The 23,240-nt window shown below is 47.3% G+C and overlaps 1 long non-coding RNA gene across 1 annotated transcript in view; it reads right to left on the reverse strand.

Annotated features, from left to right (window-relative positions):
• Window positions 1-23,240, reverse strand: part of LOC134934793 (uncharacterized) — a 56,921-nt gene that overhangs the window by 25,941 nt on the left and 7,740 nt on the right. Inside the window, exon 2 of the long non-coding RNA XR_010179807.1 lies at window positions 13,549-13,671. This is a non-coding gene — a long non-coding RNA (uncharacterized LOC134934793). The remainder of the gene's footprint in view (window positions 1-13,548; window positions 13,672-23,240) is intronic.

Genomic DNA, 23,240 nt, shown 5'->3' on the forward strand with positions numbered 1-23,240 from the left:
CTAACATGGGCGCAGCCATGTTTTTCTAATCACATGTTACCTTTCAGCCTATCAGCTGCACTCTGCTCTCAGCCTGATTACACAGCAGCTGCACTCTGGTCTCTGGTTAATCAGCCAGCCAATCCCTGTTTCCCAGCTGGTATAAATATCTTGTTCCTGGGGTGGAAGGAGGTCAGTGCTTCAATTGTCTTCAGTGATTCTAGTGTGCAGTCCTCCCATGGACTTTCTCTGCAGTACAGCCTGACTCTGCAGTGTATTATCATTGCACCTTGTGACTGGCAGGTACCTGACACTGGCTTCCAGCTTCCAGCGGTGCTCTGCCCTGCCAGTAACCATCGGTGTTCCGCCATCGATCCCAAGTCTCCATCGGTGTTCCGCCATCGATCCCAAAGTAACCATCAGTGTTCCGTCATCGATTCCAAGTCACCATCGGTGTTCCGCCATCGATTCCAAGTCACCATCAGTGTTCCGTCATCGATCCCAAGTATTTCTCTGAACTGTGTTTCCTATTACCAGTACCAAGTCACAAGTATTCCTCTGAACTGTGTTTAATAAAACCTTTGAACTTTCCCTTGTTGTCGTGGTCACGCCTTCGGGCATTTGTTCTAAAGGTTCCCTGCATGTCCAATAACCCTGTACTGCCTCCCAGGTACACATATACCTCAGCCCTACAACTGAGGCTTCCCCCTGGTCAGCACCAGCCCTCAGTTGTGACAGTAAGCACTGACCTCTAATGGATCCGGCCGGAGACCAGGTCCAAGCGACCAGGCCGATGCAAGAACTTGCAGCCTGCCTTGAACGTCAGGGGGCTACACGGGGCTATGTGATTCGCTGTCTCCAGGACCTCTCCTCTCAGCTGGATGGAATACAAGTAACCCTCCGTGGTTCAGGGGCGTCCAGTGTGCCGACTGCAGTACCTTTGGTGGTATCCCCACCCACCATTCCCGTTTCTGCTCCTTGTCTCCATTTACCGACACCTGCCAAGTTTGATGGTTCCCCAAAAGCCTGTCGGGGTTTCCTAAATCAGTGTGAGATACATTTCGAGTTACAGCCTGGCAGTTTCCCAACTGACCGCACCAAGGTTGCTTACATCATCTCCCTCCTCAGTGGCTCCGCCCTAGATTGGGAATCACCTCTATGGGAGAAGTCTGATGCCCTGCTCTCTTCATACACAGATTTTGTGGCAACCTTCAGGTGCCTCTTTGACGAACCAGGTCGTGTGACCTCAGCCTCCTCTGATATCCTCCAGCTACATCAGGGGACACGAACAGTCAGTAAATATCTGGTACAGTACCAGATCCTAGCGTCCGAACTTTCCTGGAATGATGATGCTCTTTACTCAGCCCAAGGAGGGGCGTCTGTGTCTACAGCCCAAGGAGGGGCGTCTGTGTCTACAGCCCTAGGAGGGGTATCCAATGTTCAAGCTCTAGTAGGGGCATATGAGTCTTCTCAAAAAGGAGTTTCTGATCTGTCAACCCCAGGAGGGGTGCTGGAGAAAATAACCCTGAGAGAGGTGTCTGATTCGTCAACCCAAGGAGGGGTCACCAAAGTTTCAGCCCCAAGGGAAATATCCAGAGCCAAGTGTCCAGATGGAAATTTTTGTGCTACATGTTATGAACTCCAGTTTGCCGTCTTCAGAGAGCACCACCCTGTTGGCATCCAGCATGGACCAGGTCCAGGATGGTCTAACTGAACACTCGGATACCACTCATTCCGGTTCTAACTGTATTCTGACTCCTTCAGTTCCAGCTGATTCAACTGTCTCCAGACTCAATCCAGTTCCATCCGTAGGTCCAAAGACTCCTTCAGTTCCAGCTGATTCGAATGTCAATCCAAAGACTCCTCCGGTCCCAGCTGGTTCAAGCTTTTCTGGACCCAATCCGGTCCCATCCGTCTGTCCGGATCAGCCTCCTTTAGTTCCAGCCGACTCCAGTACCTTTGGATCTAATCCTGCCCTATCCGTCGGTCCAAAGTCTCCGCCGGTCTCAGCCGGTTCAAGTTTGTCTGGACTCAATCTGCTTTCGTCCATAGGTCCAGTACAGTCTCCTCTGGTTCCAGCCAGTTCAAGTTCATCAGGATTCAATCTAGATCCTTCCGTTTGTTCAGGTAAAGAACTTATAAGAAGTGTCCTGGGGCCACTCCTAAAGGAGGGGCTGCTGTCACGATCTAGGTAATTCCTTATCAGTATTTACCTTCCAAATGCCTCCTGAGACTGTCCCAGTGTTCCAAGCCTGGATTCCATCTGCACTGTCTGCATGCAGCACGCTGCATCTCATTGTCTCTAATCTCTTTACTGTGATTCTGGCAGCTTCAGGGTTAAGTTTCACATGCAAGTTACAAACAATCTTTCCCTCCAAAAGCTAACATGGGCGCAGCCATGTTTTTCTAATCACATGTTACCTTTCAGCCTATCAGCTGCACTCTGCTCTCAGCCTGATTACACAGCAGCTGCACTCTGGTCTCTGGTTAATCAGCCAGCCAATCCCTGTTTCCCAGCTGGTATAAATATCTTGTTCCTGGGGTGGAAGGAGGTCAGTGCTTCAATTGTCTTCAGTGATTCTAGTGTGCAGTCCTCCCATGGACTTTCTCTGCAGTACAGCCTGACTCTGCAGTGTATCATCATTGCACCTTGTGACTGGCAGTTACCTGACACTGGCTTCCAGCTTCCAGCGGTGCTCTGCCCTGCCAGTAACCATCGGTGTTCCGCCATCGATTCCAAGTCACCATCGGTGTTCCGCCATCGATCCCCAGTAACCATCGGTGTTCCGTCATCGATCCCAAGTCTCCATCGTTGTTCCGCCATCGATCCCAAGTCTCCATCGGTGTTCCGCCATCGATCCCCAGTAACCATCGGTGTTCCGCCATCGATCCCCAGTAATCATCGGTGTTCCATCATCGATCCCAAGTCTCCATCGGTGTTCCACCATCGATCCCCAGTAACCATTGGTTGTCCAACATCGATCCCCAGTAACCATCGGTGTTCCGCCATCGATCCCAAAGTAACCATCGGTGTTCCATCATCGATTCCAAGTCACCATCGGTGTTCCGTCATCGATCCCAAGTATTTCTCTGAACTGTGTTTCCTATTACCAGTACCAAGTCACAAGTATTCCTCTGAACTGTGTTTAATAAAACCTTTGAACTTTCCCTTGTTGTCGTGGTCACGCCTTCAGGCATTTGTTCTAAAGGTTCCCTGCATGTATAAGAACCCTGTACTGCCTCCCAGGTACACATATACCTCAGCCCCTACAACTGAGGCTTCCCCCTGGTCAGCACCAGCCCTCAGTTGTGACAGAATTGACTAGACTTTGTTGATTAAGGGCCTAATTCAGACCTGATCGCTGGGCTGCTTGTTGTCCTGCGATCAGATAGTCGCTGCCCAAGGGGGAGTGTAAATTCGCTGTGCAATTGTGCGATCGCATGTGTACGCCGAGCTGCAAATGTCCCCCAGTCATCGGACAGCTGCAAATCCGTTCCCACCTCACTCATCAGTGAATAGTTTTTCCACTGTGTGTGCAGTGTGTGCGCAGCCCAGGACTTACTCCTCCAGTGTGATGAGAACAGGCTGATCGGGGCCGGAGCTGACGTCACACACCCGCCCTGAAAATGCTTGGGAACGCCTGTTTTCCGTGACACTCCCAGAAAATGCCCAGTTACCACCCAAAAACGTCCGCTTCCTGTCAATCAGCATGTGACTGGCTGTGCGATTGAAATTTTCGCACCAGCCTGTCGCTGTTCGGCGATGCCTGTTGTTGTTTGGCGATGCGTGTGCGCATTGTGATGCATATACATGTGCAGTCTATCGATAATCGCCAGCAGTGCGAAAACGCACCGCAATGATCAGGTCTGAATCGGGCCCTTAAGCCACAACGCTGCAATATGTATATAGAAGCTGTATATGTAAATAATTAGGTGGGACACAGGTCCTCATTCAGCATGAATTGCAGTTGCAAATCTTCTCGCAGTCCTCGGCCTCACCACTCCCTGAACACCTCTCTCTGGCAATCAGGCAGAGGCATTCGCAAGCCTGCGATGCGATCACATGATCAGTTCTGCACATGCGCAGAAAGGGTCCTGTGCCTGCGCAGTTATACGATAAGCAGAAAACTGCGCAGGGGATCGGTTATGCGATCCATCCTCAATAACCCACACACAGTAGTGGCTCTTGCCCCGGGCAAGCAGGACTTTTGCCCGGGGCGCCACAGTCATGAGGGCGCTGCCACACAGTGTTCAGCCTGCTTTCACGGTGCCTGTTAATGCAGCTAGTCAGTGCTGACCCTACCTCCCACTTTCCCATGATTCCATGCTGTGAACCTAACGTCATCGCTCACCGCACAGCATTGTGGGACTCGGGAACGGCCACATGAAGGAAGGAGGTGCAGACTGAGCACGTGGCTGCACAGCATCAGGATGGCTTCTGCGTTCCGCGGACGGAGTGAGCAGCGGCAGGCCAGACTTAATGGACAAGTCATGACGTCTCTCCCATAGAGAGGAGTGGGTGGAGCAGCAGCAGGGGGCGGGAAGCAGGAGCGGGGTTGGTGATTATTGTTTTTTGTTTGTTTGTTTTTTGGGTTTGTTAGCGGCGCTACCAGTGAGCACAGCTACTCTGGGCACAACTACAGGGCACACAGCTACAAGGGGCAAATCTACTAGGGGAAAATCTACAGGGGGCACAAACCACGGGGCACAACTACTTGGGGCAAACCTATATGGGGCACAACTTCAGGGGGCATAACTACTCTGGGACCAACAACAGGGGGCACAACTACTCCAGGCACAACTACTGGGGGCAAATCTACAGGGGGCACAGCTACAGGATGCACAACTACTGGGGGCAAAACTACAGGGGGCCCAGCTACAGGGTGCACAACTAGTGGGGGCAAATCTACTGGGGGCACAGCTACAGGGGCCATAACTACTGGGGGCAAATCTACAGGTGGCACAGCTACTGGGGGCACAACTATTGGGGGAAATCTACAGCGGGCACAACTACTCCCGGCACAACTACAGGGGGCAAATCTACAGGGGGCACAGTTACAGGGTGCACAACTACTGGGGACAAATCTACAGAGGGCACAGCTAAAGGGTTCACATCTACTGGGGGCATAACTACTGGGGTTATAACTACAGGGGGCATAACTGTTGCCACGCCACTTCCCTATGAAGCCACATCTCTATTTTTTGGCACGCGCATCCAGCGCGCACTATGTTTGATCTGGGGGGGGGGCGAAGGAAACTTTCGTCCTGGGCGCCACAAGGTCTAGAACTGGCCACGCCCCTACAGAGCATTATGGGAACAGTAACATGAGAGGATCTTTCCTTTCTTGCAGCCAATAATTTTCAGAAATGCTGTATATGGAACACACGAAAGTCCCTGGACTAGACGCAGAAGCATTTTACTGAAAATTTTAATAAAACAGCATTTACTACAACGCCATTTTTTGTGCTTCTCAGGGCTCAGCAGCAGCCCCCCGCATGTTGGAGTTGGGGAATGAAGTAAGTAAGAGCAAGTTTCTTTTCACCTTGTCAAAAGGTGGGTGGTGGTGGGGGGCAATTTTATATTAAAGAAGGTGATGGTACAGTAAGTTAATGATTGCATAAAAAATTCAGGAGTTGATGTATCAAGCAGTGAAAAGAGTGGAGGTGGACCGGTGGAAAAGTTGCCCATAGTAACCAATCAGCTCCTACATATCAGTTTATAGAAACTTTCAAATATATCAAGGGTTTTAACAAAGTCCAGGAGGGAAACATTCTCCAAATGAAGAGAAGCAATAGGATACGAGGACATGCACTGAGGCTGGACGGGGGGAGGTTCAGGGGAAATTTGAGGAAAAATTACTTCACAGAAAGGGTAGTGGACAAGTGGAATAGCCTCCCATCGGAGGTGGTAGAAGCTAAGACAGTAGAGCAATTTAAACATGCATGGGATAGACATAAGGATATCCTTACAAAAAAATAAGGATCAATTAAGGTTAGAAATAAAAAAAAGGGGCAGACTAGATGGGCCAAGTGGTTCTTATCTGCCGAAAAATTCTATGTTTCTATGTACTTGATAGATGTTTCCTCAAAACCAATAGTTTGCTAGGGGCAACATCTCCCCTCGTTTCACTGTTTGATACATCAAGCCCTTAAATATTTAATCTTTCAATTTCACGTAGGAAGGCCAATCCCGGGCCATTTTTTCAATCCCGGGTATTAGGATTGAAAAAAGATCAATCTCGGGATTCCCGGGATTGTTTTTTCCCTATGAGGCCGCCCCTCTCCCTCCACCCTGCATCGCCAGCCCCGCACACATAACTCACCATACATCCAGGGTGGGTGGGTGAGAAACATCCTCTTCTACCCTCTCAGCAGCTCCCGGTGGCGGGTGATGGCGCAGCATGAGCTGTGACTGCACGTCGTGTTGCACAAGGGAGCCGGGAGGAGGGAGATGGACAGCGTCTGAGCATCCTTAGGACGCTCAACACTGATCCCTCAATACCCAGGATTGGAGCATCCAATCCCGGGATTCAATCCTGGCGGTTTTGGTGCCTAAATCCTGGTATCCCGCTGATCCTGATTTTAGCATTGGCCTCCCTAATCTCGCCCTTATGTTCTCTGTGAATAAGAACCTGTACAATGGGATTACACTTGCAACTGCGCTGTGCCTCCATTAAATATGTGTCATTGTATCCCACCACAACGTATGTGGAGGAAATGATATGGGAGATGTGTGTAGTGTTTAGGAACTTGAGCTAGCACATTGTCTTCCAGATCACTGTCTGACTGGAGATGTGAGGTATTGTTGGGTTCTATGTAGTGATGAGCAGGTTCGGTTCGTCGGGATCTGAATCCGCCTGAACTTCACCATTTTTTGCACGGTTCCGAGCAGACTAGGATCCTCCCGCCTTGCTCGGTTAACCCGAGAGCGCCCGAACGTCATCATCCCGAGGTCGGATTCTCGTGAGATTCGTATTCTATATAAAGAGCCGCGCGTCTGCACCATTTTTCACTTGTGCATTGTAGATGATCGTGAGAGGACGTGGCTGGCGTCCTCTCAGTTTCTATGTTCAGTGTGCTGCAAATATCTGTGCTCAGTGTGCTGCAAATATCTGTGCTAAGTGTGCTGCAAATATCTGTGCTCAGTGTGCTGCAAATATCTACGTTCTCTGCCTGAAAAATGCTCCATATCTGTGCTCAGTGTACTGCAAATATCTGTGCTCACACTGCTTTATTGTGGGGACTACCAGTATTATATAGGAGGAGTACAGTGCAGAGTTTTGCTGACCACCAGTATATAATATATAGCAGTACGGTACAGTAGGCCACTGCTCTACCTACCTCTGTGTCGTCAAGTATACTATCCATCCATACCTGTGGTGCATTTAAGTTGTGCGCAGTATACATATAGTAGTAGGACAGTGCATAATTTTGCTGACCACCAGTATATAATATATAGCAGTACGGTACAGTAGGCCACTGCTCTACCTACCTCTGTGTCGTCAAGTATACTATCAATCCATACCTATAGTGCATTTAAGTTGTGCGCAGTAAATATATAGTAGTAGGACAGTGCATAATTTTGCTGACCACCAGTATATAATACATAGCAGTATGGTACAGTAGTCCACTGCTCTACCTACCTCTGTGTTGTCAAGTATACTATCCATCCATACCTGTGGTGCATTTAAGTTGTGCGCAGTATATATAGTAGTAGGCCATTGCTATTGATATATTACTGCCATATAATTCCACTCATTAAAAAATGGAGAACAAAAATGTGGAGGGTAAAATAGGGAAAGATCAAGATCCACTTCCACCCCGCGCTGAAGCTGCTGCCACTAGTCATGGCCGAGACGATGAAATGCCATCAACGTCATCTGCCAAGGCTGATGCACAATGTCATAGTAGAGAGCATGTAAAATCCAAAAAACTAAAGTTCATTAAAATCTAAATTAAAAGCGTCTGAGGAGAAGCGTAAACTTGCCAATATGTCATTTACGACACGGATTGGCAAGGAACGGCTGAGGCCCTCTCCTATGTTCCTCATGACTAGTGGGTCAGCTTCACATGAGGATGGAAGCACTCATCCTCCCACTATAAAAATGAAAAGACTTAAGCTGGCAAAAGCACAGCAAAGAACTGTGCGTTCTTCTAAAACACAAATACCCAAGGAGAGTCCAATTGTGTCGGTTGCGATGCCTGACCTTCCCAACACTGGACGGGAAGAGGTGGCGCTTTCCACCATTTGCACGCCCCCTGCAAGTGCTGGAAGGAGCACCCGCAGTCCAGTTCCTGATAGTCAAATTGAAGCTGTCACTGTTGAAGTACACCAGGATGAGGATATGGGTGTTGCTGGCGCTGGGGAGGAAATTGACAAGGAGGATTCTGATGGTGAGGTGGTTTGTTTAAGTCAGGCACCCGGGGAGACACCTGTTGTCTGTGGGACGAATATGGCCGTTAACATGCCTGGTCAAAATACAAAAAAAAATCACCTCTTCGGTGTGGAATTAATTCAACAGAAATGCGGACAACTGGTGTCAGGCCATGTGTTGTCTTTGTCAAGCTGTAATAAGTAGGGGTAAGGACGTTAACCACCTTGGAACATCCTCCCTTATACGTCACCTAGATCACATTCATCAGAAGTCAGTGACAAGTTCAAAAACTTTGGGTGACAGCGGAAGCAGTCCACTGACAACTAAATCCCTTCCTTTTGTAACCAAGCTCCTGCAAACCACACCACCAACTCCCTCAGTGTCAATTTCCTCCTTACACAGGAAAGCCAATAGTCCTACAGGCCATGTCACTGGCAAGTCTGATGAGTCCTCTCCTGCCTGGGATTCCTCCGATGCATCCTTGAGTGTAACGCCTACTGCTGCTGGCGCTGCTGTTGTTGCTGCTGGGAGTCGATGGTCATCCCAGAGGGGAAGTCGGAAGACCACTTGTACTACTTCCACCAAGCAATTGACTGTCCAACAGTCCTTTGTGAGGAAGATGAAATATCACAGCAGTCATCATGCTGCAAAGCGGATAACTGAGGCCTTGGCATCCTGGGCGGTGAGAAACGTGGTTCTGGTATCCATCATTACTGCAGAGCCAACTATAGACTTGTTGGAGGTACTGTGTCCCCGGTACCAAAAACCATCAAGGTTCCATTTCTCTAGGCAGGCGATACCGAAAATGTAGACAGACCTCAGAAATAGAGTCACCAGTGTCCTAAAAAATGCAGTTGTACCCAATGTTCACTTAACCACGGACAAGTGGACAAGTGGAGCAGGGCAGACTCAGGACTATATGACTGTGACAGCCCACTGGATAGATTGCCTCCCGCAGCAAGAACAGCAGCGGCGGCACCATTAGCAGCATCTCGCAAACGCAAACTCGTTCCTAGGCAGGCTACGCTTTGTATCACCGCTTTCCAGAAGAGGCACACAGCTGACAACCTCTTACGGAAACTGAGGAACATCATCGCAGAATGGCTTACCCCAATTGGACTCTCCTGGGGGTTTGTGACATCGGACAACGCCACCAATATTGTGCATGCATTACATGTGGGCAAATTCCAGCACGTCCCATGTTTTGCACATACATTGAATTTGGTGATGCAGAATTATTTAAAAAACGACAGGGGCGTGCAAGAGATGCTGTTGGTGGCCCGAAGAATTGCAGGCCACTTTCGGCATTCATCCACGTGCCGAAGACTGGAGCACCAGCAAACACTCCTGAACCTGCCCTGCCATCATCTGAAGCAAGAGGTGGTAATGAGGTGGAATTCAACCCTCTATATGCTTCAGAGGATGGAGGAGCAGCAAAAGGCAATTCAAGCCTATACAGCTACCTATGATATAGGCAAAGGAGGGGGAATGCACCTGACTCAAGCGCAGTGGAGAATGATTTCAATGTTGTGCAAGGTTCTGCATCCCTTTGAACTTGCCACACCTGAAGTCAGTTCAGACACTGCCAGCCTGAGTCAGGTCATTCCCCTCATCAGGCTTTTGCAGAAGAAGCTGGAGACATTGAAGGAGGAGCTAAAACAGAGCGATTCCGCTAGGCATGTGGGACTTGTGGATGGAGCCCTTAATTCGCTTAACCAGGATTCACGGGTGGTTAATCTGTTAAAATCAGAGCACTACATTTTGGCCACCGTGCTCGATCCTAGATTTAAAACCTACGTTGTATCTCTCTTTCCGGCAGACACAAGTCTGCAGAGGTTCAAAGACCTGCTGGTGAGAAAATTGTCAAGTCAAGTGGAACATGACCCATCAATAGCTCCTCCTTCACATTCTCCCGCAACTGGGGCTGCGAGGAAAAGGCTAAGAATTCCGAGCCCACCCACTGGCGGTGATGCAGGGCAGTCTGGAATGAGTACTGACATCTGGTCCGGACTGAAGGACCTGCCAACGATTACTGACATGTCATCTACTGTCACTGTATATGATTCTCTCCCCATTGAAAGAATGGTGGAGGATTATATGAGTGACCGCATCCAAGTAGGCACGTCAGACAGTCCGTACGTATACTGGCAGGAAAAAGAGGCAATTTGGAGGCCCTTGCACAAACAGGCTTTTATTTTACCTAAGTTGCCCCCCCTCCAGTGTGTACTCCGAAAGAGTGTTTAGTGCAGCCGCTCACCTTGTCAGCAATCGGCGTACGAGGTTACTTCCAGAAAATGTGGAGAAGATGATGTTCATCAAAATGAATTATAATCAATTCCTCCGTGGAGACATTCACCAGCAATTGCCTCCAGAAAGTACACAGGGACCTGAGATGGTGGATTCCAGTGGGGACGAATTAATAATCTGTGAGGAGGGGGATGTACACAGTGAAAGGGGTGAGGAATCAGATGATGAGGAGGAGGTGGACATCTTGCCTCTGTAGAGCCAGTTTGTGCAAGGAGAGATTGATTGCTTCTTTTTTGGTGGGGGCCCAAACCAACCAGTCATTTCAGTCACAGTCGTGTGGAAGACCCTGTCGCTGAAATGATGGGTTTGTTAAAGTGTGCATGTCCTGTTTATACAACATAAGGGTGGTTGGGAGGGCCCAAGGACAATTCCATCTTGCACCTCTTTTTTCTTTCATTTTTCTTTGCATCATGTGCTGTTTGGGGACTATTTTTTGAAGTGCCATCCTGTCTGACACTGCAGTGCCACTCCTAGATGGGCCAGGTGTTTGTGTCGGCCACTTGGGTCGCTTAGCTTAGTCACACAGCTACCTCATTGTGCCTCTTTTTGTCTTTACATCATGTGCTGTTTGGGGACTATTTTTTGAAGTGCCATCCTGTCTGACACTGCAGTGCCACTCCTAGATGGGCCAGGTGTTTGTGTCGGCCACTTGGGTCGCTTAGCTTAGTCACACAGCTACCTCATTGCACCTCTTTTTTTCTTTGCATCATGTGCTGTTAGGGGACAATTTTTTTTATCTGCCATCCTGTCTGACACTGCAGTGCCACTCCTAGATGGGCCAGGTGTTTGTGTCGGCCACTTGGGTCGCTTAGCTTAGTCACACAGCTACCTCATTGCGCCTCTTTTTGTCTTTGCATCATGTGCTGTTTGGGGACTATTTTTTGAAGTGCCATCCTGTCTGACACTGCAGTGCCACTCCTAGATGGGCCAGGTGTTTGTGTCGGCCACTTGGGTCGCTTAGCTTAGTCACACAGCTACCTCATTGTGCCTCTTTTTGTCTTTGCATCATGTGCTGTTTGGGGACTATTTTTTGAAGTGCCATCCTGTCTGACACTGCAGTGCCACTCCTAGATGGGCCAGGTGTTTGTGTCGGCCACTTGGGTCGCTTAGCTTAGTCACACAGCTACCTCATTGCACCTCTTTTTTTCTTTGCATCATGTGCTGTTAGGGGACAATTTTTTTTATCTGCCATCCTGTCTGACACTGCAGTGCCACTCCTAGATGGGCCAGGTGTTTGTGTCGGCCACTTGGGTCGCTTAGCTTAGTCACACAGCTACCTCATTGCGCCTCTTTTTGTCTTTGCATCATGTGCTGTTTGGGGACTATTTTTTGAAGTGCCATCCTGTCTGACACTGCAGTGCCACTCCTAGATGGGCCAGGTGTTTGTGTCGGCCACTTGGGTCGCTTAGCTTAGTGATCCAGCGACCTCGGTGAAAATTTTAGGACTAAAAATAATATTGTGAGGTGTAAGGTGTTCAGAATATACTGGAAATGAGTGGAAATTATGTTTATTGAGGTTAATAATACTATGGGATCAAAATGACCCCCAAATTCTATGATTTAAGCTGTTTTTGAGGGTTTTTTGTAAAAAAAACAAACGAACCAAAACACACCAGATTCAGAAAAAAAAATTTCAGGAAGTTTTTGCCAAAACGCGTCCGAATCCAAAACACGTCCGCGGAACCGAATCCAAAACCAAAACACAAAACCCGAAAAATTTCCGGTGCACATCACAAGTTCTATGTGACTGATCACCTTCTTGCCTCCAGTGACTTCCCCTTGGCTCCTTGACAAATAAGTTATGGACTCCCAAAGTGAGAGATGTATCAAACCTATTAAAGGTGACATGTGGAGAAGTTACCCATAGCAACCGATCTGCTTTTAGCTATCATTTTGTAGAATGCACTTGATTATATATACCAGCTACTGTAGAAGCAAGTTCTCTACTTGTCCTCCTTAGAAGGAATGATGGAGCTATTTCAGGTTGGATCACAAATAGCAAACCAACCGGAATTATTATGAATTGCTGCGGGTGCATGCACAGTACCCATCCCCCGTATACACCCGCACTTTCAACGGGGGGGGCGCAGAAAATTACATTGCCTCTTCTTGTCAATCAGGCAGAGGCGGTCGCGGGGTGAGGGCGGCAACTCTCCGTTTCCAGGCCGGAGACGGAGTGTTGCGGGGGTAGTGCAGTGCGAATGAGGGGCAGAGGTGGCCAAACGGGGGCGTGTCAGGGGCGTGATTATGGCAGTTGCGTGATGTCACATGCGGCCGCTGCGATCAAGAACATAGCGTCGGGCCTCCTGCACTGGCAGGGGGCTTCACAAATTTCTATGATGAAGCAGAAATTGCAAGGTGATCGCAATCTCTGCTTCATCAAGGGGGGAAGAGGCGGCGGTCAGCAATTTGCAATCCTTACTGAATTAGGCCCGATATGCAGTATCTCCTTCCAGATGCAACTAAAGTGTATATTGATGCAGTTATAGATATACTGTCATTTTAAATTCACATATCACAAGAATTATGCAACTCCTCGCTGATGTTTGGTATAATGAGGCAGTTCTAGAAAATCTAGAATAGTGTGGAAACTCACATTTTGACACATATTAGACATGCGTCATAATTAAATTCCTGAAAAGTGCATAATATATGTTTAAAATAATTACTAAAGTGCAGGTTTATAGAAGTGTAGATGTTGCCCATAGCAATCGATCAGATTCTTGCTATTATCTTTTAGAATGTGCTAGATAAATAAGTAGAATCTAATTGGTTGCTATGAGCAACATCACTTCTAAAAACCCATACTTTCGTAAATATACCCCATGGTATAAAAGGTTCTTCTGCAAAAGGCAAAATACAATCAGCCAGGTAGAAGTCACCTCACCTGTTGTCTTTATGTAGATAAACATGACACATATGATGACCAGTTTGAGGGAAGCAGAGATGGACACAGTGATCACTAGATTTTGTCCTTTCTTAGGGGATTCCTTTGATTCCTTAGAAGATTCTACAGAACACATGAAATTAATCAATTTGTGATGTAGGAATAATATTGATTAAAATGCTTTTGCTGTATTAATGTTTCAATATATTCTAAATACTGTATATGTAAACCTTTAAACATACACCTCGGCAACCTGAAGACCACCCCCTTATATGTCACTGAAACTTGTACTTTGTATGATTAGCTAATTTTTTACTTCACTGTGATTGGAGGGCATGTAATGAGCCCCCTCTTTCTTTGGTATAATTAAAAAGCTCTCTGTCACAGGAAGGACAGAGCAGTGTTATACTGACAACTGTGTCTAGTGTGATTTCTTGCTCCCCAGCCGGCTGTATCCAGAATCTTCAAGACGGAAGGGCTACTAAGGTGTTGTAATAGGTGTAGGCCTTATTACCCCAACATTTCCTGGGGGCTCATCTGGGATTCCTTCACATTCCTGCCGCCACTGACCAGACCAACCCCTGATGCCCAGGAACCAGCTGAAATAATCTGTACAGTGGGGTAAGCAAATACAAGTGTCTTTGCACCTTCTTAACCTCTTTCAGCTCTTCCTGAGGTATAATGTGGTTCAGTGGGGACGGGCTAGCGGGGATCCAAGAATCCAGTAACCTTCTGTCTGTAAAGTATAAGTTGTCTTGTTATTAGTGTATGACTGCATGATAGGAGTGTGTTGTATGAGTGGTACATGAGATGAATATAAAAGGCTGGCAAAATTGATCAGAGGACCAAAGACTACCCCTTCCTGAATGCAACCTAAAGGCTTGTCCTGTCTTTTGGGAACGGAGCCCCTGGGTCCAAAGATCTTTTTTTTGCAGATAGACCTTGGTGAGAAAAAAGTGATACGTGGACATTCTTAAGTCAGGTGTCTGGATACGTACCCACGATTCCAGGTCAGGGTCCTTCACGTTTCCTCTAGGTGACCCTACGGGGCTCCTAAGGCTGGAGGGTGTCGTGTATGACATTTGTGTTATATGTCTAGATTGCCAGATTTATGTTAGAACTGTATTTGTTTTGCTTAAACGTTCAGTCTTAGCAGCACTAAAAATTGTAGGAATTGCAAATACTGTAGGTCTGTTTTTTGTATCTGGGTGGAAGACAGGGAGGTGGGGGAAACAGTGGTCATTGTAGGAACACATCTCAATTAGAAAATATCTGTCACAAGTTGTATAATAAGATAGGTGAAAGGTGATCACATATTATCCAGTAAATTGTATTTCTGTACAGACACACAGTATGTGTCCTGTAGTCCAGCCCTATATACCTGTTACATCAGATTATATATATAAGAATTATTATTTTAAGGGGATAACCTGAAGATCAGAGTATCAGAAATAGCAGATGGATGAGGGCACAGAAATTGGAATAATTACGTTAGTGTGTCTCTTAGCGCTGGTAGTCGTATTATACTGTCTTTAGGAATCTAGGCGGGGGTACAAGGTGATAGGAAAATACTAAATGGTGGAATAAGGGCCTAGTGATCTTAGTTGTGCACATTGTCCCTCATTCCGAGTTGATCGCTTGCTACGGATTTTCGCAGCGCAGCGATTATGGCAGAATGGGGCTAATCTGCGCATGCATGTGCACCGCAATGCGCACGCGCCTCATACGTGTACAATGAGCATCGTGGTTTTGCACAGGATCTAGCGATGCTTTCAGTCGCACTGGCGAATGCAAGGAGATTGACAGGAAGTGACCATTTTCTGGGAGTGTTTGGAAAAATGCAGGCGTGGCCGGGAGTTTGCTGGACGGGTATCTGACGTCATTTCTGCGTCACTCTTCACAGCAATCATCACACAAAATAAGTAAATACAGGGTTAGTCTTGTTCTGCACAAAATGTGTTTGCAGGCACTCTGCTGCACAGGCGTTCGCACTCCTGCAATGCTAAAATACACTCCCCCATGGGCGAAGACTATGCGTTTGTACGGCTGCTAAAAGTAGCTAGCGAGCAATGAACTCGGAATGAGGGCCATTGTACAGGAGTTTTAAAGTTCCAAACAAAAGGAGATCCCATACCCACATTTACGGGGGATCCTGCTTACAGGATCAACTCCAGGGGTGTGCATTAGAGAATCACATTTAAAAAAAAGTCACAACACGCACTGACCATATTGGTGGGGACACATGCATCAGACCACAATTACCTAAAGAAATTACAAGGCATTATCTGGGTATCACTGGTGTTAAATTTGCTCATGAATAAAAGAGGTACAGGAGCAAAAGCAGGGCAAATATTTTTGTCTTTACAAAAGGATACAGGAGGTAATAGGAGTGGTGGTATATAAGGTAATTGAATCTAGAGAGAGGATAAAATAAGGACCTTGAAAGCGTCAGGCTATACATAATGTATCTGTGACCAGGAACCCATACGGAGGCACTAAGGTAACTGTGACCATTAACCCATATGGGGGCACAGGGGAGCAAGGTTATGGCGGATGAAGTGCCCAAGACTCCCATTGAGATAGTCAGACAAAAGGAAGGTCCTGAAGCCATTAAGGGAATACAAAAATTATCCAAAAGGTCAGGATTTCCCCCTCAGGGGACTTTCGATTTCAAGAGATGGGATTTTTTTTTAAGGGAACAGAATGTTTGGATAAAAAAAGACTGAAAATAAACATCAAGAAGAAATGTGGAAGAGAGTAGCGGCAGAATATCGGCCCAAAGAAGAACCAGAATTTTTAGAAGACATAGCATGGGACATACAGATACCAGTATTAAACCCACCAACAAAAGTGACACCATTGACTCAGGTACCACCACCATTTGTATCTAACACAGCACCAACCCCGACTACACCTGCAGCACCCTTACACCACTCACCAGTACCTAATGTGGTACTGAAGAAAAGAAATGACAAGTGGTATACAGTTTCCTCAGAACCATACAAACCAATATATCCAGATCTGCAAAAGGAATTGAGACAGAGAAAGTGTCCACAATGTTACCAATGTATACCTGAAGGATATGAACATTGCCTCTTTTGTGATAATTGGGTACCCCCCAACGAACCACCCTGTGACAATAGCCAGAACACACCCATAATGTCTAAGAACAACCCGTTTCTGGCAAATAGTCCCCAGACTATTGGGAAAAGGATAATACATAGAAGAGAACAGTGTAAGAAAATACAATCAGGGGAACTTAGTACACCATGTTCATGTAATACCTGTGCACCACATGTCCAGATGTTTTATCAGATACAGCCACCACCATATCCTGAAGAGACCACCACGGCATACCCAGTATCTGTACAAAAGACTTGAGACCTTAATGCCACGGAACTAGAAATTTTGTTAGACAACAGGAACAACACAGACCATGGGCTGCATCAGATATAAATGACATAATTTCAAAGCTCCAGACTAGTGATGAGCGGGTTCGGTTCCTCGGAATCCGAACCCGCCCGAACTTCACCCTTTTTTGCACGGGTCCGAGCAGACTCGGATCCTCCCGCCTTGCTCGGTTAACCCGAGCGCGCCCGAACGTCATCATCCCGCTGTCGGATTCTCGCGAGGCTCGGATTCTATCGCGAGACTCGGATTCTATATAAGGAGCCGCGTGTCGCCGCCATTTTCACACGTGCATTGAGATTGATAGGGAGAGGACGTGGCTGGCGTCCTCTCCGACTTTAGAAAGATTAGACAGTCCACTTGGATTCTGATTGATTTACTAATTTGGGGGAGCATTAGGAGTACTACTTGCTGATAGTGTGACCAGTGACCACCAGTTTAATTAATCCGTTCTCTGCCTGAAAAAAAACGATACAGTCACAGTCACATACCATATCTGTGCTCAGCCTCAGTGTGCTGCATGATAATATCATCTATGTATATCTGACTGTGCTGAGTAGTGCTCACTGCTCACACAGCTTAATTGTGGGGGAGACTGGGGAGCAGTTATAGCAGGAGTACATATTTAACAGTGCACACTTTTGCTGCCAGAGTGCCAGTGTGACTGACCAGCAGTGACCACCAGTATATTGTCTGCCTGAAAAAGTTAAACACTCGTGTGGTGTTTTTTTTTTTAATTCTATAAACGCATTCTGCTGACAGTGTCCAGCAGGTCCGTCATTCATTATATTTCTATCTTCTTCATACTAGTAGTTTAGGAGTCTGCAGTGCTGACAGTGTCCAGCAGGTCCGTCATTATACAATATATACCTGTCCTGCAGTAGTGATATATATATATTTTTTATATCATTATCATCCAGTCTATACTAGCAGACGCAGTACGGTAGTCCACGGCTGAAGCTACCTCTGTGTCAGCAATCGCTCGTCCATAATTGTATACCTACCTGTGGTGGGTTTTTTTTTTCTATCTTCTTCATACTAGTAGTTTAGGAGTCTGCAGTGCTGACAGTGTCCAGCAGGTCCGTCATTATACAATATATACCTGTCCTGCAGTAGTGATATATATATATTTTTTATATCATTATCATCCAGTCTATGCTAGCAGACACAGTACGGTAGTCCACGGCTGTAGCTACCTCTGTGTCGGCAGTCGCTCGTCCATAATTGTATACCTACCTGTGGTGGGTTTTTTTCTTCTATCTTCTTCATACTAGTAGTTTAGGAGTCTGCAGTGCTGACAGTGTCCAGCAGGTCCGTCATTATACAATATATACCTGTCCTGCAGTAGTGATATATATATATTTTTATATCATTATCATCCAGTCTATACTAGCAGACGCAGTACGGTAGTCCACGGCTGTAGCTACCTCTGTGTCGGCAGTCGCTCGTCCATAATTGTATACCTACCTGTGGTGGTTTTTTTTTTTTCTATCTTATTCATACTAGTAGTTTAGGAGTCTGCAGTGCTGACAGTGTCCAGCAGGTCCGTCAGTATACAATATATACCTGTCCTGCAGTAGCGATATATATATATATTTTTTTTATATCATTATCATCCAGTCTATACTAGCAGACGCAGTACGGTAGTCCACGGCTGTAGCTACCTCTGTGTCGGCAGTCGCTCGTCCATAATTGTATACCTACCTGTGGTGGGGTTTTTTTTTTCTATCTTCTTCATACTAGTAGTTTAGGAGTCTGCAGTGCTGACAGTGTCCAGCAGGTACGTCATTATACAATATATACCTGTCCTGCAGTAGTGATATATATATATTTTTTATATCATTATCATCCAGTCTATACTAGCAGACGCAGTACGGTAGTCCACAGCTGTAGCTACCTCTGTGTCGGCAGTCGCTCGTCATCCATAAGTATACTAGTATCCATCCATCTCCATTGTTTACCTGAGGTGCCTTTTAGTTGTGCCTATTAAAATATGGAGAACAAAAATGTTGAGGTTCCAAAAATAGGGAAAGATCAAGATCGACTTCCACCTCGTGCTGAAGCTGCTGCCACTAGTCATGGCCGAGACGATGAAATGCCATCAACGTCGTCTGCCAAGGCCGATGCCCAATGTCATAGTACAGAGCATGTAAAATCCAAAACACCAAATATCAGTAAAAAAAGGACTCAAAAATCTAAAATAAAATCATCGGAGGAGAAGCGTAAACTTGCCAATATGCCATTTACCACACGGAGTGGCAAGGAACGGCTGAGGCCCTGGCCTATGTTCATGGCTAGTGGTTCAGCTTCACATGAGGATGGAAGCACTCAGCCTCTCGCTAGAAAAATGAAAAGACTTAAGCTGGCAAAAGCACAGCAAAGAACTGTGCGTTCTTCGAAATCACAAATCCACAAGGAGAGTCCAATTGTGTCGGTTACGATGCCTGACCTTCCCAACACTGGACGTGAAGAGCATGCGCCTTCCACCATTTGCACGCCCCCTGCAAGTGCTGGAAGGAGCACCCGCAGTCCAGTTCCTGATAGTCAGATTGAAGATGTCAGTGTTGAAGTACACCAAGATGAGGAGGATATGTGTGTTGCTGGCGCTGGGGAGGAAATTGACAAGGAGGATTCTGATGGTGAGGTGGTTTGTTTAAGTCAGGCACCCGGGAAGACACCTGTTGTCCGTGGGAGGAATATGGCCATTGACATGCCTGGTGAAAATACCAAAAAAATCAGCTCTTCAGTGTGGAAGTATTTTAACAGAAATGCGGACAACATTTTTCAAGCCGTGTGTTGCCTTTGTCAAGCTGTAATAAGTAGGGGTAAGGACGTTAACCATCTCTGAACATCCTCCCTTATACGTCACCTGCAGCGCATTCATCATAAGTCAGTGACAAGTTCAAAAACTTTGGGCGACAGCGGAAGCAGTCCACTGACCAGTAAATCCCTTCCTCTTGTAACCAAGCTCACGCAAACCACCCCACCAACTCCCTCAGTGTCAATTTCCTCCTTCCCCAGGAATGCCAATAGTCCTGCAGGCCATGTCACTGGCAATTCTGACGAGTCCTCTCCTGCCTGGGATTCCTCCAATGCATCCTTGAGTGTAACGCCTACTGCTGCTGGCGCTGCTGTTGTTGCTGCTGGGAGTCGATGGTCATCCCAGAGGGGAAGTCGTAAGACCACTTTTACTACTTCCACCAAGCAATTGACTGTCCAACAGTCCTTTGCGAGGAAGATGAAATATCACAGCAGTCATCCTGCTGCAAAGCGGATAACTGAGGCCTTGGCATCCTGGGCGGTCAAAAACGTGGTTCCGGTATCCATCATTACTGCAGAGCCAACTATAGACTTGTTGGAGGTACTGTGTCCCCGGTACCAAATACCATCTAGGTTCCATTTCTCTAGGCAGGCGATACCGAAAGTGTACACAGACCTCAGAAAAAGACTCACCAGTGTCCTAAAAAATGCAGTTGTACCCAATGTCCACTTAACCACGGACATGTGGACAAGTGGAGCAGGGCAGACTCAGGACTATATGACTGTGACAGCCCACTGGGTAGATGTATTGACTCCCGCCGCAAGAACAGCAGCAGCGGCAACAGTAGCAGCATCTCGCAAACGCCAACTCTTTCCTAGGCAGGCTACGCTTTGTATCACCGCTTTCCAGAATACGCACACAGCTGAAAACCTCTTACGGCAACTGAGGAAGATCATCGCAGAATGGCTTACCCCAATTGGACTCTCCTGTGGATTTGTGGCATCGGACAACGCCAGCAATATTGTGTGTGCATTAAATCTGGGCAAATTCCAGCACGTCCCATGTTTTGCACATACCTTGAATTTGGTGGTGCAGAATTATTTAAAAAACGACAGGGGCGCGCAAGAGATGCTGTCGGTGGCCAGAAGAATTGCGGCACACTTTCGGAGTACAGGCACCATGTACAGAAGACTGGAGCACCACCAAAAACGCCTGAACCTGCCCTGCCATCATCTGAAGCAAGAAGTGGTAACGAGGTGGAATTCAACCCTCTATATGCTTCAGAGGTTGGAGGAGCAGCAAAAGGCCATTCAAGCCTATACAACTGAGCACGATATAGGAGGTGTAATGCACCTGTCTCAAGCGCAGTGGAGAATGATTTCAACGTTGTGCAAGGTTCTGCAACCTTTTGAACTTGCCACACGTGAAGTCAGTTCAGACACTGCCAGCCTGAGTCAGGTCATTCCCCTCATCAGGCTTTTGCAGAAGAAGCTGGAGACATTGAAGGAGGAGCTAACACAGAGCGATTCCGCTAGGCATGTGGGACTTGTGGATGGAGCCCTTAATTCGCTTAACAAGGATTCACGGGTGGTCAATCTGTTGAAATCAGAGCACTACATTTTGGCCACCGTGCTCGATCCTAGATTTAAAACCTACCTTGGATCTCTCTTTCCGGCAGACACAAGTCTGCAGGGGTTCAAAGAACTGCTGGTGAGAAAATTGTCAAGTCAAGCGGAACGCGACCTGTCAACATCTCCTCCTTCACATTCTCCCGCAACTGGGGGTGCGAGGAAAAGGCTCAGAATTCCGAGCCCACACGCTGGCGGTGATGCAGGGCAGTCTGGAGCGACTGCTGATGCTGACATCTGGTCCGGACTGAAGGACCTGACAACGATTACGGACATGTCGTCTACTGTCACTGCATATGATTCTCTCCCCATTCAAAGAATGGTGGAGGATTATATGAGTGACCGCATCCAAGTAGGCACGTCAGACAGTACTTATACTGGCAGGAAAAAGAGGCATTTTGGAGGCCCTTGCACAAACTGGCTTTATTCTACCTAAGTTGCCCTCCCACAAGTGTGTACTCCGAAAGAGTGTTTAGTGCCGCCGCTCACCTTGTCAGCAATCGGCGTACGAGGTTACATCCAGAAAATGTGGAGAAGATGATGTTCATTAAAATGAATTATAATCAATTCCTCCGTGGAGACATTCACCAGCAGCAATTGCCTCCACAAAGTACACAGGGAGCTGAGATGGTGGATTCCAGTGGGGACGAATTGATAATCTGTGAGTAGGGGGATGTACACGGTGATATATCGGAGGATGATGATGAGGTGGACATCTTGCCTCTGTAGTGCCAGTTTGTGCAAGGAGAGATTAATTGCTTCTTTTTTGGTGGGGGTCCAAACCAACCCGTCATTTCAGTCACAGTCGTGTGGCAGACCCTGTCACTGAAATGATGGGTTGGTTAAAGTGTGCATGTCCTGTTTATACAACATAAGGGTGGTTGGGAGGGCCCAAGGACAATTCCATCTTGCACCTCTTTTTTCTTTCATTTTTCTTTGCGTCATGTGCTGTTTGGGGGGTGTTTTTTGGAAGGGCCATCCTGTGTGACACTGCAGTGCCACTCCTAGATGGGCCAGGTGTTTGTGTCGGCCACTAGGGTCGCTTATCTTAGTCACACAGCTACCTCATTGCGCCTCTTTTTTCTTCTTTGCGTCATATGCTGTTTGGGGAGTAGTTTTTTGAAGGGCCATCCTGCATGACACTGCAGTGCCACTCCTAGGTGGGCCAGGTGTTTGTGTCGGCCACTTGGGTCGCTTATCTTAGTCACACAGCTACCTCATTGCGCCTCTTTTTTTCTTTGCGTCATGTGCTGTTTGGGGGGGGTTTTTTGGAAGGGCCATCCTGCGAGACACTGCAGTGCCACTCCTAGATGGGCTAGGTGTTTGTGTCGGCCACTTGGGTCGCTTATCTTAGTCACACAGCTACCTCATTGCGCCTCTTTTTTTCTTTGCGTCATGTGCTGTTTGGGGGGTGTTTTTTGGAAGGGCCATCCTGCGTGACACTGCAGTGCCACTCCTAGATGGGCCAGGTGTTTGTGTCGGCCACTAGGGTCGCTTACCTTAGTCACACAGCTACCTCATTGCGCCTCTTTTTTTTCTTCTTTGCGTCATGTGCTGTTTGGGGAGTAGTTTTTTGAAGGTCCATCCTGCGTGACACTGCAGTGACACTCCTAGGTGGGCCAGGTGTTTGTGTCGGCCACTTGGGTCGCTTATCTTAGTCACACAGCTACCTCATTGCGCCTCTTTTTTTCTTTGTGTCATGTGCTGTTTGGGGGGTGTTTTTTGGAAGGGCCATCCTGCGTGACACTGCAGTGCCACTCCTAGATGGGCCAGGTGTTTGTGTTGGCCACTTGGGTCGCTTATCTTAGTCACACAGCTACCTCATTGCGCCTCTTTTTTTCTTTGCATCATGTGCTGTTTGGGGGGTGTTTTTTGGAAGGGCCATCCTGCGTGAC

Source organism: Pseudophryne corroboree, chromosome 6 (genome assembly GCF_028390025.1).
Source record: "Pseudophryne corroboree isolate aPseCor3 chromosome 6, aPseCor3.hap2, whole genome shotgun sequence".
Lineage (NCBI taxonomy): Eukaryota > Metazoa > Chordata > Amphibia > Anura > Myobatrachidae > Pseudophryne > Pseudophryne corroboree.